The sequence below is a fragment of the Marmota flaviventris genome, chromosome 17 (genome assembly GCF_047511675.1).
Source record: "Marmota flaviventris isolate mMarFla1 chromosome 17, mMarFla1.hap1, whole genome shotgun sequence".
In the NCBI taxonomy this organism is placed as follows: Eukaryota; Metazoa; Chordata; class Mammalia; order Rodentia; family Sciuridae; genus Marmota; species Marmota flaviventris.
The window spans coordinates 52,806,389-52,826,564 of record NC_092514.1 but is presented as its reverse complement, the minus strand read 5'-3'; the positions used below and the strand labels follow the sequence as shown (position 1 = coordinate 52,826,564).

At 37.1% G+C, this 20,176-nt stretch overlaps 1 protein-coding gene and 1 pseudogene across 1 annotated transcript in view; one reads left to right on the top strand and one right to left on the bottom strand.

The window, feature by feature from the left end:
* Spop (speckle type BTB/POZ protein) overlaps positions 1 to 20,176 on the bottom strand; it is an 80,522-nt gene that overhangs the window by 44,889 nt on the left and 15,457 nt on the right. The window lies entirely within an intron of this gene.
* LOC114083404 (U2 small nuclear ribonucleoprotein B'' pseudogene) lies at positions 15,211 to 15,714 on the top strand (annotated as a pseudogene).

The window sequence follows — 20,176 nt, the reverse complement described above, 5'->3', positions numbered from 1 at the left end:
AACCAAATTTTCTGCATTACCAGAAAAGATACTAGGAACCAAAAAATACATGCAACATTAATACTCCCAACCTAGCTTTCCAGTTTTATCTAATGTGACCAAATTAAGTTATCTGTTCATATTAAGCCACCCAGTTCCACTGCTCAGTCTACATCCATGACAAAATTAATTAAAGTGGGGCTGGGATTGTGGCTCAGAAGTAGAGTGCTTGTCTAGCATGCATGAAGCACTGGGTTCGATACTCAGCACCACATAAAAATAAAGATATTGTGTCCACCTACAACTAAAAGATAAATGTTTAAAAAAATTAATTAAAGTGGCTATACAAACTGGATTCCTTCTTAAGAATACAGAGTTACAAAGATAAATTTGCAAATCTATTTGTTCTTGGCTCCTACAACCTTTTCTCCTTCTCAACTCAACCAAACCTTTACTAATTAAAACGGCACAGAAAAATTAATTTGACTCTGATGTTCAATATGTGAAAGGTTTCTTTACTTCCTGAAAATTCTTTGCTTCAAAGCAGATTTTTTTATGTCAGCCTAGTCAAATTATTATCAAATATTTAGAGTATTTTGAGATATGACTATGTATCAATTAAATTTTGGAAAAGTATGTTTTCTCCACCTATGCTAGTAGAAGAGTCACAAGTAGATTTTTAATTTCAAATCTAACAATTGATCTTAACATTAATAAATGGGTTTCTACTGCTTGAGCCCTAAACTCGATTAATCAAAAAATACTCACTGAATGTAGTCTGAATGCCCAGTTCCATACTTATTTTATTTATTTATTTTTATGTGGTGCTGAGGATCGAACCCAGAGCCTCGCACTTGCTAGGCGAGTGCTCTACCACTGAGCCACAACCCCAGCCCAAAACATGAGGTTTACTTTTTTTTTTTTTAATGGTGCTGGGGATTGAACCCAAGACCTTGTGCATGTTAGGTCCTGAGCTATATCCCCAATAGTTCCATACTTAACTGTCAATCTTACCATAACCAATTTATTTATTTATCTTTGGGGGTACCAGGGACTGAACTCAGGGGCACTCACCCACTGAGCCACATCCACAGCCGTTTTTTGTATTTTCTTTAGGGACAGGGTCTCACTGAGTTGCTTAGCAACTTGGTTTTGCTAAGGCGGCTTTGAACTTGGGATCCTTTTGTCTTAGCCTCCCAAGCCTGGCCTCATGACCAACTTCTTTGGATGGTTTGAATGCAAAAATGTTTCTGGTCTTGAAGAGTTAAAAGAACTTTCATATATTCAATAACTGAGAGCTTCTCCTCAATACATAAAATTTCCTTCTTTAAGCAATTTCCCACCATCTCTTTTATTTTTTTAGCTATAGTTGGACATAATACCTTTATTTTATTTATTTTTGTGTTGTGCTAAGGATTGAATCCAGTGCCTCACATGTGCTAGGCGAGTGCTCTAACACTGAGCCACAACTCCAGCCCCTTTCCACCATCTCTTACAGATAATTTTGCCTTTAAATAGCAAGCCATTTAGATACCACAAGACTATCTTAGCCATCTATTCACCCCTAGACACTGGTGGAAAAAAAAAAACACAATAAAAATCAATTTTAAAAATACAGAATAGTCAGCTAGATATTTAAATCAAACAGGGAATCTCCAGACGCTAGATACAAATTCATTCAAATAAATACTTCAAAGTTTCATACATAAATTCACTTTTAAGGTATTGAGTACTTCAATGTTCTAAAATGTGGGAAGAGTTAACATTTTATCATTACTGCCAGAGGTTGTTACTCTAAGAATTGTCTTACAAAGGTCAACTTTTTATTGGGTCTTCCAAAATCAATTCTTCACCATGAGAAATGGCCATCAGTTAAATAAACTTAGAATAAGAACAAAACAAGTCAATACATTCATAAGCTACTGCTATCCTTGGGACCTGAATTCTAGTGCAATCTTCGAAGATACTTAGCTAAATCTAATCTATCTTTTTAAAAATATTTTTCCCTTAGTTGTTGATAGATCTTTATTTATTTATACGTGGTGCTGAGAATACAACCCAGGGCCTCACACATGCAAGGCAAGTATTCTACTGCTGAGCCACAGTCCCATCCCTAAATCTAAATTTTCTCATCTGTAAATTAAAGGCACAACTGTGTAAGAATGTCTAAAGTCATAACCAGTGCTAAAGCTCTAATGCTTTGGAAAGACTGTTATTTTATCTCTCTTCGTATGTTCTTTTAAAAAACTAAAACCAGCACACACACAACATAATTCAAAAATTACAGGAAGCTTTAATTGAAAAATAAGTTTCCTCCTAGACTCCTGAGTCCCTCCAAAGCCTAAAACAACCACTGTTTGTTTTGTATTCTCAAAAAAATAAAAAATTAAAATAAATAAACAAACAAAAAACGCATGTACCAGCAAATTCCCTGTAGGCCATACATATACTTATTCTTTCTAAAGGTTGTAAAGAATTCTACTGCACCATGCTGTGTGGTTTCCAGATTTTTTTTTTTTTGGGGGGGGTCTGGGGGGGTAGGGTGGAGGGGTAGTTATTGGGGATTGAACTCTGCTCTGGGGCACTCAACAACTGGGTCATATCCCTAGCTATATTTTGTATTTTATTTAGAGACAGAGTCTCACTGAGTTACTTAGCTCCTGGCTTTTTTGCTGAGACTGGCTTCCTGATCCTCCTGCCTTAGCCTCCAGAGCTGCCGGGATTTCAGGCCTGTGCCACCACACCTGGTGGTTTCAGATTTTTCTCACAAACTATGTGGCAAACAAGTGTACCTGTGCATGAAATGCAAGTGGTTGTTGAAGCATTAGACAGGAAAGCCTGGTATCAGGAACTCCCAGCAGTAAACCTGCTGGTTTGAGAAGGCCTGTTTCACATGGTGTCCTGCCTAGTTTTATCTTAAGCACTAGCACAGCACTTGAGATGGGCATGACCTACTAAGAGCCAAACAGCCTGTTTACCCCCCCCACCTATATCCTATTTTCCGAGAAAAAGCAAGCACCTAGAGAAGACTCCTCCCACACTGAAACTTTATATCTACCCTTGATATATACCGATATAAATAAGGCAAGTGCACCAATACCCACACCCCCCTCTGATTGGCTTAACCTGGCACTGCCCCTGTTCTGTAAAACATATTTCTGGTCTTCTGTGGCTGTATCTTGGTTCTACTTTCATAGCTTTTATTTCAGAGTCAACCCAGTCCTCCAATGGGAAACTGTTCCCTCACCCATGCAAGACATGAGCGAGATACCTGAACAAAAAAGTACAAGGAGGCCCAAGAGCCTGCACACTTTATTTTGATAGATACTTCTAATTGCCCTCCAAAGTTATCAATATATGCTTCTAATGTGATTCCCCACTGAGCATCTACCTCTTAGTTCACTATCCATTCAGGATAGACAGAGAGAATTAAAAAAAAAAAAAAAAAAAAAAAGAATGGGTACAAACATGCAAAGTACAAGAAACAGTGAGATTTAGACTTAAATAAACAAAAAACAACCAAATCTTTTATTGACAAACTCCAACCAAAAATATAGCAAACATAATATATGGTACTTGCCTGCTGGTTGCTTACAAGATTTAAGTGTTGATATTTCCTTGTGGTGCTTGTAAAAAAAGATATTGACAGAAAATAAATTTCTATTCACAGAATAGGCAAACAATTTATATTGTAAATTCTATGAAACTCCACAAAAAGTCCAGTTCTGTCTTAGATCAGAATGTGGATTTAATAAGGTGTATTGCAGGCTGGGGCTGTAGCTCAGCCAGTGGTAGAAGGCTTGAGACACTGGGTTTAATCCACAACATTGCAAACAAGCAGTGGCTAAATTCCTCCACATATAATCTGTCCGCTTTCAGAGAATGTTATCAGCACACATAAAAGTAAATTTAGTTCCTTGTCTTTGTCATTGACAAGATTCCCATTAAGTCAACTGTTTACCCCCAAATTAAAAAGGATAGTGCATGATACCAGACCTGATAAATGTGTTAATAAAACACACAGGAAGCAGCTCTTAGAATGATTTTACATTTTTAAATTAAACAAGTGGTACAACGTCTATAATGTAGTAGATACCCAGTAAACAACTTTTAAATTAATTCATAGTATCCACTTTGGAAATTATCATCTTAATTTTACAGAAAGTATTTGCAAAGGACCATATAAACAACAGGCAACTCTAAGAGTGTGGGTGTGGGTGGGTTCCCATGATCTCCTAAAATCAAAATAAATATACACAAAGTTCCCATTTTACTTTCCTGTAACTATTATATTTATTACACCTTCAACTGTATCATGCAAAATTTAAAAATATTTTGTCCTTACACTGAAATGTGAAAAAATGCATATTACAGAATCAGAGCCAGGCAGTGGCACAAGCTGGAATCCCAGCAGCTCAGGAAGCTAAAGCAGGAGGATCACAGGTTCAAAGCCAGCCTCCGCAACTTAGTGAGGCGCTATGCATCTCAGCAAAATCCTGTCTCTAAATAAAAATATAAAAAAGGACTGGGGATGTGACTCAGTAGTTAAGCTCCCACTGGTTCAATCCCAGTACCTGATTCCCCACTCCAAAAATAAACAAACAAATAAAAAACATAGAGCTGTGTGCAATGGTGCACGCCTATAATTCCACGGGCTCAGGAGGTTGAGGCAGGAGGATGGTGAGTTCAGCAATGGTGAGGCGCTAAGTAACTCAGTGAGACCCTGTCTCTAAATAAATACAAAACAGGGCTGGGATGTGGCTCAGTGGTTGATTGCCCTGAGTTCAAGCTACAGTTACTCGCACCTCAAAAAAAAAAAAACAGAATCAGGAAACATACATCCAATTTGTATATTTTCAGCAGACGTTCCTTTAAATTTATAAGTGAAAAAATAAAATTTATGAACTCATAAGACTTCCCACCATATTCTTTCCTCACTCACATAAACCAGATGCATCCAATATTAAATCTCTTGAGAAAACTAAGCTCCCAGTGATCACTAAAGCACAAGCCCTATGATTTTAGGCATTAACAGGAAGCACTCAGAATCAAGGCCAACCTTAAAAACCTACACATAAAACTAGCCAATCAGGATCGTAGACCAGAAATATCTTTTAAAAAGAAGGTTTGTCTTCTAGCCCTTACTATAACTATGCCACAAATTATTGTAAGGGCTCAGCTGAAGACATTGGGCTCACAGCAAACAGTTCTAGGCATCCAATAGGATATCAATAGAAAAGGAGAGGAAGTGACATTAATAGGATGAAAAGTCAAATAAGGGTTATTTGGTAAGGGTCCTACCCATGATATAAATAAGTCCTTACCTGCAGGTATATGGGTAGGCCCTTTAAGACTGACTGTAACTGAAAAATTATGAAAGTCTTCTAGATGCTAACAAATTCTACTTACCAGAGTTCAATGTCCAGTTTATCAGACTGAACTACACAGGTAAGTGGATAACATTTTTAAGTAAAAAATTTTCAAGTGAAAATTTTACACCAAAGAAAAAATCTCAATCACACAAAAGAGGTAAGCCTCAAACAACACTATCCACTCTTTCCAAGATACATAAGAATGTGTTTCTTGGATTAGAGATTAGTATAACGTGGCAATGGACCAATGACTACTTGAAACTAGTCCAAAAGTCAAATCCAAAGACACTCAATTTAACACACAGCTTGCCAATTACACTGTCAAGAACAAACTGAAGCAATGTTTGGTTGGGTTGCTATGTTAAATGCAAACTATTATGACATAAAAGAGAACCATTAATAGGTCATTATTGGTTGCAGACATGTAACCAAAGTGCACACTATTGGTTATTGACATTGCAACCAGAATATTTTATCCAATCAGATCATGTGATGCAAATAACTTTCAAATTCAGCTTCAAAACTGATGTCAAACATTCTTGAGACTTTCATATTACTTGTAATTAACGCAATCACTTCTATAGATAATTTACGTCTATAAACTTTGACTTTTAAAATTGATGTTCATTGGGGCTGTGGCTCAAGTGGTAGCGCGCTCGCCTGGCATGCGTGCGGCCCTGGTTCGATCCTCAGCACCACATACAAACAAAGATGTTGTGTCCGCCAAAAAAAAATTGATGTTCATTTAGCTAATTCACAATGTCTTTATACTGTAGTTGGCAAAAGATAATACTTTTATTCTTTACTCTGGAATGAAACTATGATCTTTATTTCAGTTCCTGCCATAGCTAATTGCTGAGAGTCATTGCCAAGTAGGAATGACGCACTGCAATTTCTTTGTCAGCCTACTCCATGTTCTTAGAGGAAGAACTCTCCATGGTGGACCCAGGTCATTTGCAGTGACTTTGCATGAAAGGTGACCTTGCTCAAGGTGTACCCTGCTGGGAATAGGGCGTATCCTGCTGCCTCCGCCCGCTCCTCGAGTTCCCATTGAGTATTCAGAGAGTATTTTGGGATTCAGAGCCCGGTGGAGAGTGTGGATTTTGCCCAGAACGTGTTTGTAGGGTGCCAGTGTGAGTTCGGGAATAAAGAATTGCTGTTTTAATCTACAAGGCTGTGAGTGGCTCGTGATTTTGTGCCCAGCCAGACTGCGGCATTTGGTGGCCCGTACGGGGAACGCCTGAAACTTGGAGGTAAGTGAAATTTCTCGCTCTTGAGGAAGAGAGAAAGAATAGGTGAGCATTTCAAAAAACAATGTGTTCTTGTTTTGATTTATTTTGTTTTTATTTCAAGTTGCCTGTTCCTAGAACTTTCTCAGGCAAATTGGGGAAAGTGGTTGACTCAAGGTTTGAAGTTGTTCGCCTCTGAGGAAGAGAAATTGTTAGAGAAAGGAGGCACCCCAGTAAGACCAAGAACAGTTAGGACATATGTTGATACAATACAAAAATGTAGCCCATGGCTTTTTAAAGACGAGTTATTAAGTCTATCAACGGGACCATCATGGTATCCTGTAGAAGGATTTTTCTTCAACAAGAAAGAGATGGCTAGTTCTGTTTACTACATTTGTCCAAGATCTTGGTTTTTACAGACATCTGATTAATTTACAAAGCTAAAGTGTTAAAATATCAACCACTAAATATAAAATCAAGTACTCTTTACTTATTAAGTTCCATAAGGTAATATATTTAAACATTATGTGTGTTTTCATAAATTGGTAAATGGAAAAAAGTTTAATATTGCTTTGTGTCTGTGTCTTTGCTAAAACAAGGTTACTAAGTTAAGATTCTATCATGTGTAATTTATATACAAAGAGTATAAGAAGTTTCAGTTGGGTTTCAATTATAATATTATAGTATCATAAAAAACATGAAAGTATTTCATCTTATTAAAGTGGAGTAATTTGTCTAAATCAGAAATTTTATAAGAGTTGTTTCAGAATGTGAATTTATAAAAAGGGTTAACGGCTAGAAAAGAGATATTAAAAGATTGAAGATGTGAAAATATATTTTAATATGGAAGGTTAAAAGAAAAAGATATGTTTCTAGATGAGATAATCTCTGTGTGGTAAAGTAAAAAGTTGTAAAATGCCATTTAAAAAGATTTTGAGGAAACTAGACTTACTTTAAAAGCTTGAGAAAGAAAGAAAGAAAAAAAAGGTATTTGTACATGGCAGATTGAGACAAAGCTTCTTAATGGAGTAAAAAAAAAAAAAAAAAGCCTTTAGTTGAAGGGCAGCCATGTAAACTAACATTAAGCGATTTAAACAGAATCTAAGCCTCGTTTAAAAGAGTGAAGCTGCAGGTGGTGAAAAAGTACATTTAAAAGTACAGTATAGATGATAATTGGAAGGCTTTAAAAGGTTATATTGAAGGTGGTTAAGATGCCTTCATGATGGAGGAAAGAAAACCCATGAAAATGGGAAGATAACAGGATAAAAGATACTTAGATAAAGAAGATTAAAAATTTGAAGTGAAAAACTTTAAAGACAGAAGTATAGAAAGTTAAAAAGAAAAAAAGATAGAAAAGATGTAGGAAGATAAAAAAGATGTAGGAAGACAATAATTTTAAACCCACAAAATAGGAAACAAAAGAAAACTAAGAGGAAAAAAAAGCAACTAAGGGTGAATGTACAAACCTTGGGGGGGGGGACTAGAAGATAGAAATAAGATAAAAAATGGTTGAAAATGTCAAGTAAGGTATTTCAGATAGAAAACGCAAAAAGCTAAGACAACTTTTAGATACAGACATATACTTATTAAAGCAAAAAAGAGGGAATTGGAAAGGGGTATATATCCCCCAAAGATAAACTTAAAATAACCGTTTTTACTCTAAACTTTTCAAATTTGGATTCATCAGGACTTAGTGCTGCGGAAAGGCATATGTATCCAAAAAATGTACATAAGCCTAAGGTACTTTGGAAGGATATTCTAACAGGACAATGGAAAGGTCCTGACCCAGTGATTGTCTGTAGTTGGGGTTCTGTTTGTGTGTTTCCACAGGGAGAACAGCAGCCGATTTGGATTCCAGAGAGACTAACCAAAACAATTTCTACAGACCAAAAAGAAGATGATTTGACTCAAATCCATAACAGCTGATATCCAGAGCTCCAGCTTGGCTATTCTTACATCTGTGACAGTGATTAACCAGGATGCTTTTTTCAATATCTATTTTATTATTGCCTTTTCCCACATCATAAAGTTCTATTTTATTTTTTGAGCTCATACAAACCTAGGTTAATGTTTTTCTGATCAGTTTTATTTTTTGACTGTGGAGTTTTTAAACATTGCAATGGAGATTTCACCTAGGTAAAGCTACAAGGCCTTTATTATTGTCTTATGTGTTGTACGTTTGTGTGCACTCTTGTGTTTTGTGTTGTATGTCTGTGTGTGCGTATGTCCATATTTCTTATATGAGGAGCGCTCATGAAAAAATGGATCCGAATTATTTTTTTTTTTTATTCACGTGATTTAAATGGTTTAAATTAGGTAAACAGCTGTTAAGGATTGTTTTTAAAGGAGGTTAACAGATCTGTTTGTTTACTTTCACCTTTCCTTTTCATTATTTTTAATAATTCTGTTTAGGATAATGTCTCTTTAGCATCATTGCCAGAATTCTTATCTCCATCCCAGTGCCGGTGAAGACTAAGATAAAACCAAACTACAGCTTCTATGATAGCTGTATAAACTGTAAACTGTATAAACTGATGCATCAATGAATATAACTCAACAAGTAATGCTCAATCAAGAAGTCGATTTACTTTGGGAGGAAATGGACATATTGATAGACTCCTCCGCTTTGAACTGCTTGCAGAACTTGCCTGGACTATGTATCACTTGTATGCATTGTGAACTATCGTTTGGTGCAGCGAATTGTGGTAGTGCTGGCATATCTTTGCTGATGGTGTCACCAGTGATCCAATTTTTCCAAAGGAGCTGTTAATTGGCTTGGTGTCGTGGCATTTCTGTATCCTCCTCCCTTCTGCTAGTGATGGTCTAAAATTTGGGGGCCAAGAGAGGTGAGGCAAAGAACCTCACCCCCCCACTGGCACCAAGGCCAAATTTGGGGGCCAACAGAGGTGAGGGAAGAACCTCACCCCCCCCCCCAAACTGGTGCATAGGCCATTCCACAAGTATGGCTGTATGCTGGACCGGTAGTCAGTGACGGGTATGATTCAATTGCAGTGGTATCAACCTAAGACAGGAGGCTGATGCCTAGAGGTCAGTTTTTCCCATGACGGGTAAGAACCATATGGTGAATTGGACAACCTACCAGGCACCGTCCTTAAGCCACATTGCTTGTTGTTTAATTAATCAGAAGTGGGGAGATGCTGAGAGCCATTGCCAAGTAGGAATGACGCATTGCAATTTCTTTGTCAGCCTACTCCATGTTGCTTAGAGGAAGGACTCTCCATGGTGGACCCAGGTCATTTGCAGTGAGTTTGCATGAAAAGTGACCTTGCTCAAGGACCAGGGCAGATCCGGGTTTAGGGTGGATCAGGGTTTAGGGCAGATTGGGATTTAGGGCCGTTCCAGGTTTAAGGTGTACCCTGCTGGGAATAGGGCGTATCCTACTGCCTCAGACGTGCCTGCTCCTTGAGTTCCCTGGGGATTCAGAGAGTGTTTTGGGATTCAGAGCCCGGTGGAGAGTGTGGATTTTGCCCAGAACGTGTTTGTAGGGTGCCGGTGTGAGTTCGGGAATAAAGAATTGCTGTTTTAATCTACAAGGCTGTGAGTGGCTCATGATTTTGTGCCCAGCCAGACTGCGGCAGCTAATGTTAAAATATCTTATTCAAGAGGAAATTTCCAAAAAAAAAAAAAAAAAATTAAAACAAAACTCAGATTTGCATGGTAAAGTCATTCACAATTTGTTTGGAAAAAGAGTAGAATTAGTACTGTGCCTTTCAGTCTGAGGACTCTTCAGGTCCTTTCTTGCTTGCTTAAGTACTGATGATTAAGTAAAAGAAAAACTGACAAAATAAAACTCAACACTTACTTATTTGCAAACATGGTCACAGTACTGTTGGAAAAGCCTAGATAATTTTGTTAAAATGAGGTTTTTGCCAGGCATTGTGATGTGCACTTATAATCCAAGAGACTGGGGAGGCTGAAGCAGGAGGATCACAAGTTGGAAGGCCAGCCCCAGGAAATTAGTAAGGTCCTAATAAGCAACTTAGTGACATTCTGTCTCAAAATAAAAAATGAAAAGAACTGGGAATGTGGTTCAGTGGTTAAGCAACCCTGGATTCAATCCCCACCAAAAAGATAAAATTAAATAAATAAAATAAAATGAGGTTTTTGCATTACAAAAAGACCTACCCATATATTGTTAAAGAGTGCAAAGAGTAGATCATCCACAAAATTCTGGGATAAAAACTCTAGATGCATTTTTTATTTTTTTTTGGGGGGGGGCGGTGCTGGGAATTGAACCTAGGGCCTTGTGCATGTGAGGCAAGCACTCTACCAACTGAGCTATATCCTTGTTTATTTACAATTTTACATACAGTAAAATTATACTTTCTGGTGTACAGTTCTGTGAATTAAAAAGAAAAGATTTCTACCAAGTCAAAAGCAGGCAAAACAAAATCCAAAAGGTTAAGCAAGGATTTACTGAAAAGAAATAATGGTCCTTTTCTTTTGATCCTGCCTTCTAGCCACTCTTCAATTATCATTTTATTGATTTCTATGCCTGCTTATCTCTTCTGTACCTCTTCTGTACCATAAACCAACTTTCTACTACTAAACATTTCAACACGGCTATCCCATAAACATATGAAACTCAACAAGTCCAAAATGATAGCCCTACTTCCTCCCACAATCTGATTATTTTTCCAATGATTCTATCATTCATTCAAGTATTCAAACTAGAAACCTAGGAGTCAGCCTCAATTCCCCACCCTGCTCCCTATACACTCTTCTACTTCCCATCCCACAATGCAGTCATCACATCTTACCAATTTTACCTCAGAAATACATCCCAAACCCATATTTCTCTTCATCCCACAACCACAAGCAGTCAAGTCCCTGACATTAGCACACTGCAGTATTACTTTAATTGCTATATTTTCTTTTTCTATTCCTACAAACAGAATGAACTATTTTTTGCTGACATCTTTTGAGTATGTTTTCTCTACCCAGAATGCCTCTCCCTCATCTTTGTAAACTCTGATCTCTCCAAATAGAATTAAATACTTCCTTCTCAATCTCCGTGTGTAGATTTCTTGCTGCTGTAATTATTTTTCTTTCCCACTAGACTGAGAGTCCCTGGAGTGCACTTGCTATGTTATATTAACCAAGGTAAGCCAGGTGTCTAGGAAGTGTCTTGCAAATAGTAAATGCTTGAAAAAAAATGAGTGATTCTAACACGATCCAGATGAAATGGCATCAAGGTTTTTATTTCTCTTAGATAAGATTCCATGCTTACCAATAAACTCTCCCCCACCCAAGCCCCACTCTGCCCCACCATGCTGGGGACTAAACCCAGGATCTCTGTGCATGGTAGGCACGCACTCAACCACTGAACTACATCCCCAGTCCCACCAAGTGATCTGTTCATTTGTATGGTACAGTATGTTTCCTAGCTGTAAAATCTCAGGAACATTACTTAAGAACCTTTCTGTGTCACAGACTCCTCATCTATAAAATACAGATGAGATTATCTTCCTCTTTAAGGTTATTCTAAAGATTAAATGAGTTCAATACAGGTAAAATGCTTAGAATAATGCCTGACACATGGTAACTTGCTCAGTAAATATTAGATATTCTTCCTTTTAAAGTAGTACCTTGACTCTAGAAAGGGAATGGACAGTAATGACATATTTTCTATGCCAAGGAAAAGACTACCTCTCAAAACATATTAATAAGGGCTGGGGTTGTGGCTCAGCAGTACAGCGCTCGCCTAGCACGTGCGAGGCACTGGGTTCGATCCTCAGCACCACATAAAAATAAATAAATAAAATAAAGGTATTGTGTCAACTACAACTAAAAAAATTTTTTTAAATACATTAATAAAATGGCATTCTGTCAGCTCCTGTGAATTAGCTATTTTACCTGACACTAATCAATTCTAGTGACACTGAAGCAACTGAAGTTACCAACAAAACTGAAGAATGAAGCCTGAATTTTAAAGATCTCACCAAGTTAATGGCATCCTGAGACAGCCTGTCAGAAGAGCTAGTTGGTTACCTTGTGACACCTTACCTCAGTTCTCTTTAAAATGTACTATTTTGGTCAAAAGTAGTAAAATTTATTGAAAAGAATGTTACATTAGGAGAGAAATACACAAAGCATGCCATTAACTAGCTTTGATTATGTACTTTACAGAGAAAAGTCCTTGATTTTAAGAAAGTACTAGTCAGTTCTCAATTATTCATATTAAGGGAGGTAAAAAGTGATATGAATAATTCAAAACAGATAGTAAAAAGAAATCCTTAACACATTTTACTTTTGAATACACTGTCATTTCTTCTAAAGATTTACATCCAAATTATCTTTTGTCTGAACTTATAATAATTATTTACATAGTCTGGACATACATTAAAGATATCATGGGACTGAACTGAACATAAAACAGGAAGCCAACCTGAGAAAATTTTGAGGGATAATTTACATGAGGATAATGTTAAAACTGACTATGATGTAATAATCCCTCTTGACCTCACAGCATCCTCTTGTGGCTCTTAGCCATAACATTCTTTCAACTGAATAACTGTCATTCAGAAATAAAAGATGAGAACTGAATTTCCAAAGGTGAATCAAACTAAATCTGCAAGGCCATTACAGAATCATTCAGTTGAGGATTTTGTTTCCACAGATATGGGGTTATATTTTACCTACAGAGCTAGAAGTGGGTACCAATCTGATCACAGGCCAACTTATTTCATAAAATCAAGATATTATTCTTCAACAGTTATGTAATAATCTCAGTGTCAGAAAAGGACTTCAGAGACTACCTTGCCTAAACTCTTTGATTTTATAGAAGACACTAAGATCCACAAAGTTGCAACATGTCTACTGAATTACATGGTAAAATAAATACGTATTATTGGAAAGTTTGTTATTTGAATAATTTACACATAAATAAATGACCCTTCAGGGGCTGGGGTTGTGGCTCAGCAGTAGAGCACTCACCTAGCATGTGTGAGGCACTGGGTTTGATCCTCAGCACCACGTAAAAATAAATAAATAAATAAATAACTGTATGAAAATAAATAAATAAATAAATACATAAATAAATGACCCTTTTCCTACATTTCTTGTAAAAAGTTACTTTAATATATCTAGTTTGCTTAAAATGAGGCCACATCTACACATCTGCTTTATCTTATAGTTCCATACTGCACAACTTAAGATGTTGTAAAAATAAAAGCAGTCAGGCACACCTGTAATCACAGAAGCTCAGGAGGCTGAAGCAGGACAATCAAAAGATTGAGGCCAGCCTCAGCAACTTAACAAGGCCCTAAGCAACTTAGTGAGACACTGTCTCAAAGTTAAAAAAAAAAAAAAAATCAAAAGGGCTGGGGATGTGACTCAGCGGTAAAGCCCCTCCTGGGTTCAATCCTCAGTACAAAAAAAAAGAAAATATTAAAAAAATAAAATAAAAATAAAAGCAATCATCTGGGATCTAACTTCACTCCCATACATGCCTTTCCACTACATCATACATAAATTCTCCTCTTCACAATTAGCTGACTCTAACTTGTTGGTCAGCTCATTCATATTTCTATATCTCTTTCTCATTTATTCATACCCTCTGAAAGCCAAGAAGATCCTCCTACCTCTTATCTGAATACTATATTTCCAGATTCAGATCAAGCTCTACCCTGTACACTCTGAATTCCAATCATACTTACTGTCACCTTCTTAGCAGTTAATAATTATTACTTAGAACCCATGAGCTGACAACAAACATAGGATGCTCAGACTTATAATCCTTCGGTATATGTCTTTCTTTATCCCAAATTTTTTTTTTTTTTTTTTTTTTTTTTTTTTGCAGAGGGGAGAGGATGCAGGGGAGTACTGGAATTGAACCCAGGGACACTCTACCACTTACCCATATCCCCAACCCTTTTTATTTTCTATTTTGAGACATGGTGTCACTAAATTGTGGAGTCACTAAATTGGCTTGAGTCATTGAGATTACAGGCATATGCCATAAGCTGGCCTTAAATTCTCTTGATGGATCTAATGAGACATAGGAATAAGTACTTTGAAAAAACACAATTTGTCAGATGGTAAGAACAGTCACTATAAGAATGTAACTTTTCCTTTATTAAAAAGTTCTTTCTGGGGCTTCTATAGCTAGTTGATAGAGTGCTTGCCCTGCATGCACAAGGCCCTAGGTTCAAGCACCACACACACACAAAAGTCCTTTACTTAAAAAAAAAAAAAAAAAATTAAAAATCCTTTACTGATGATAAATCTTTTCAACTATAAAAATATCTAAGGAGTGGGCTGGGACTGTGGCTCAGCGGTAGAGTGCTTGCCTCATACGTGTGAGACCCTGGGTTCAATCCTCAGCACCACATAAAAATAAACAAAATAAAGATACTGTGTCAATGTATAACTTAAATAAATAAATAAATAATATCTAAGGAGTGAAGGCCTTATGTGGACTGGAGTGACTTGTACTTCACAGTTGCTGGGGCTACTGGGCTGGCCCACCTCTTCACTGTTTGAACAGGAGCAGATGAGGCACTAAAGCTACTTGAAGAATCTAACCCAAACTTCGATATTAAGCCAAATCATAAATTTATATCAACCATATGAATGACAAAATTAAGAAGAACTGAAGAGATCTCTATATGAGAGGGCAGGGCTCTGTTTAAGGAACTGAGCTCATCTACAAATGCTTTGAGACAGTTACAAGGATTTCCATTTTATGGTAAACCAATGTGAATCCAGTATGCAAAAACAGATTCTGATACGATATTTAAAATATGAGGCACTTTTTGCTGACAAAGAAAAGAAAAAAGCCAAAACTGGAACAGACTGCAACAACTGCAAACAAAAAGCCTGGTCGGGAAATTCCAAATTCAGCTAACACCCAAGGAAATTCAACACCAAATCCTCAGATTCCTGATTACCCTCAAAACTATATTTTATTCCTTAATAATTTACCAGAAGAGAAGAAGATGATGTTATCCATGCTGTTTAATCTGTTCCCTGGTTTTAAGGAAATACAGTCTGATACTTGGAAGGTATGACACTGCTTTTGTCAATTTTGAAAATGACAAGCAGGCTGGAGATGCCAGGGGTGGTTTAAGATCACCCTATCCCATGCTATGATCAACTATGCCAAGAAATAACACTTGGGATAGTCATTTTTAATGGACTTGATGTTATCCACAGTGTTTGCTTTGATAACATTTAGTCAAGTCATTTTAATGGTTCAAGGTGGGGGATAAGTGAAAGTGAAATTTTTGCAAAGGACTTAAAAAAAATTCATCCACTCTTTCTTTAACCTTAGTGAACTAGGAAATACAAAGGCCTTAATTTTGTACAATAAACTTTTCTTTATATCCTATACAAAAAAAAAAATAAGGAATGATTAAGAAAAAAATGTAACATTGCATACTCTTTAACACAGTAGTGCCACTTCAGCAGTTAAGTCTAAGGAATCAATTTGACCAGCGTATATAGATTTATGTACAAGGCTATTCGTGACAGCATAATTTATCTAAACAAAAACTAGAGAAGTTCCACAATATGCACTTGGACAAATAAAATATGATGTCTCCATACAACAGATTCTATGTAGTCACTTTAAGAGATTTTTCTTTTTTTACTGGCATGAAAAAATACACTGATAAACAACACATGCAAATACACGTTTAGAGAAATACCCAATAATATTCAGAAAAATGTTAACTATAATAAATTGTCTGGGGTTGGGGTTGTAGCTCAGTGGTAGAGTACTTGCCTATGTGAGGCACTGGGTTTGATCCTCAGCACCACATAAAAATAAAGATATTGTGTCCATCTATAACTAAAAAAATATTTATAAAAAGAAACTGCCTGGTTGTATTTGGGGCAATTTTTTAAACTTTTTTTCATTATATGTTTCTATTTTTTCTTTTTTTTTTTTTTTTTAATATTTATTTATTTATTTTTTAGTTTTTGGCGGACACAACATCTTTGTTTGTATGTGGTGCTGAGGATCGAACCCGGGCCGCACGCATGCCAGGCTAGCGTGCTACCGCTTGAGCCACATCCCCAGCCCCTGTTTCTATTTTTTCCATGAATTATTTTATAATCAGAAAATGAAAACTTTTATTATGAAAAAATACAGTGTAAGTTTTTAAATTACATGCAGTTCTTTTTAAAGATCTGTACCCAGTGTATTACTCCCATTTACTACAATCACCACCACTCAGAGTGCCACATTCGCTTATTGAGTTATAACCCCACTGGGCATGGTGGCACAGGCCTGTAATCCCAGTAGTTCAGGAGCCTGAGGCAGGAGGATCATGAGTTCAAAGTCAGCCTCAGCAAAAGCGAGGTGCTAAGCAACTCGGTAAGACCCTGTCTCCAATACAAAATAGGGCTAGGGATGTGGCTCAGTGATTTGAGTGCCCAAGTTTAATCCCCAGTACCAAAATAAAAAAAGTTATAACTACTAAAAAATATGTCAAAACTGATATGTAACTAAATTCCCTGTTGTCTTTATATTGTTTCTTAAAGCCAGAAATTTCTGAAATAATTTATGATAACTTTCACTGAAGGAAGTTTCTACTTTATGGAGAAGATATTTCCCTAAGTGGTAAACATGATAGATGGCAATGAGTCAAGTTATCACCAAGTCAAATTATATTCCAAATGTCAACCATCACCACCACCACATCATCACATATGACCAAGGTTCAGGGAACCACCACTGCTTTGGTACCTCTAGTCAACAGATTTAGAGTACTGGGGTGCCCAATACTTGGTAGTCTTTGGGTTTGGATTTCAATTTCATAAGTTTCCAGAGCCATTCCATTTCAGATGCTCATCCATACTCCAATTTCTCAGCAAGGATCTCTTGGACTTCCTCCACTTCCCAGATACTAACTTCTGGATTATGTCTGCATTTCTATCCCCCTACCAAGAGGAAGGGAAGAGTCAATATGAGAAAACAAAAAGTGTAAAAGTCCCAAGAGAAGACTTGAACGGATATACTAGAATAAAAAGGCAGTAAGCTTATATATGGCAACCAAAGGGAAACACTATTATGCAAGAAAAAGGCAAGGACCATACAATAGAAGGCCTAAGAAGTCATAATGAAGAGGGAATGTTGTCATTTTCATGAATCTTGCTGTTCCCATGGTGCATCAATTGTACATAAAAGTTTCATTTTCAACGTATGAAAATGAATTTCTAGAGCTGTTTCAAACTTCACCTCCCTTTCCCAAAATTCAGTATGAAAGATCCAACTGCTTGCCTGCTGAAGGGGGTCTCTGTCCTAAAGGGCAACACATCCAAAACCAAGTGCACTTTTTTCTCCACAGCAGCTCATTCTGACTGGTTTATATCTGCTAATAGACCCATCAATTCATCCAAGCTTGACATCTTGATGTTATCTTTATTTCCTTGCCTAATGCCCACCCCCACTAAATACAGGTTCCACAGATCCTTAAAATCCCCAACCTACTCCTTCATTTCCAGTTCCACTGACATTATCCTAGTTTATGCTAGCACCAATTATTCTTCTGATTACTGGAATAGGCTAGCTAGTTTACACACCTCCACTTCTTTCTCCATCAAATTTAGCCCATATGATGTCATTAAGACAATTTAAAGACCATCAATAAGCATATGATATACAAATTTATTACCTCAAGCTCTGCTTTCACTTGAAGCTCCACTCACAGATCTGCCTACTCAACATATTTATACTTAGCTTTATTCGTATCTAAAATTGAACTCCTGATTTCTGATCTTCCCTCCAAATCCCACACCTACTTCTCCCATTCCTCTTTATCTCCCACCCCCATCTCAGTAAGTGACACCTCTACCCATCCAGCTGTTTTGAGCCAGAAACCTGGGAGTCATTCTTGACACTTTTCTTTTCCTCAATCCCCACATTCAATCTATAATTAATTCTTTAACATACTTCTCAAATATATCTACTTTTCTCCATCTCTTACCTCCTGAGTCCCACCAGCAGTTTCTAGTTTAAGTGGTATGAGTGCAGCCCAGGTATGAGTTTTTAAAGCTCCACAGGTGATTCTAACAGGATTTGGACTTCACTGTTATATAGGAGCCGGACGTTCATGAATTTCTTTGACTTAATATCTACTACTTTCCCCTTGTTCACTTAACTCTAGCTATACTGGACTTGCTGGTTCCTTGAACAGGCCAGGCTTATACATGCCTCATGGCTTTTGCCCTCGATAAGGCCTCTACCTAGAGTGCTAGTTCACTCCTCCTCTTTCTACAGACCTTTACTCAAACATTACCTTTGTAGTGATTTTGAAAGGCCTTCCTTCACTATTCTACCTAACAATGCAAATCCTACTCCCACCCAGTATTTCCTATCAATTTCTCTTCTTGGGACTTGTGATCACATACCACATACTTTATTGAATCCTATTTGCTGCCTGAATATGAGCTCCATGAGAGAGGGATTTTGTCTGCTTTGTGCTTTAACTATATTCCCAGGACCCAGAACAGCATCTGGTACCTAGTAGGAACTCAATATTTAATGTCTCAGCAAGCTTTCTCTGGCTCCCCAAATTAAATTTAATCTCCCCCCATTATCCTACTAGTAATTTATCCCATTCTTTCATACCATTTATAATTTATAGTTGTGTTTATTTGCTGAAACTCCTCTCCTAAATTGCAAATTCTGAGTAGAAATTTTCTGTTTGGGTGGCCATTATATATACCTTGGCTCATGCTTACATGGTACAGAATAACTATTCAAAAACTAGTCAATAATCAATAAATAAATGAAGTAAAAAAATTTTCTGAAAGTACACTGCTATCATGAACCCAGGGGAGCTTTACCACTAAGCTATACCTCCAGACCTTTTAATTTTGAGACAGGGTCTTGCTAAATTTCAAGGCTGGCCTCCAACTTGAGATCCTCCTGTTTCAGCCTCCCAAGTCCCTGGGATTACACGCATATACCACCATGCCCAACTCAAAAATTTCCAATGTCCCCCATGGTTTACCACATTAAACCCAAGTGCCTGGCAATAGTAGAAAACCTTCCATGTTCTCAGCCAATTTACTCTTCAGTCTTATCTCTCATAATCCCATATATCTTTTGCCTCAGCCACACTACACTCATGATTTCCAGTACAAACCCTCTACTAACAAACATAGAAATTCCCTACCTCCACATTTTTGCTTATGACATACCTTCTTCCTGAATTCCCTTCTCCATCTCTGCCAATCAAAATTCTAACCTTCAAAATACCTATTGTTCAAAACCCAGGGTAAATTAACCTTCACAGAGACTTTCCTCTCACCCCAGCTTTCTAAATTCAGTGATTTCTTCTTCTAAACACCAAATAAATAATGCTGGTTTAATGCTCCACTGTTTCAGAACATACCTTCTTTAACGCCTTTTGCCTAGTCACTAATAGATATTCACTGAAATGAAGTCAGTTAACAACACTACTCCCTTATCTGTGACAAAACATAACTTAAATAGTTGGAAGGAAGTGGGGGCTGTTTCTCTTTAGCAAGACCCTTTAATGACCAAAAGGTATAATAAAGCTGGTATGGTGGACTCCCAGCCTTTCCTTTCAGGACTTTTCTTCTTTTATGTGTTTTCTGAAA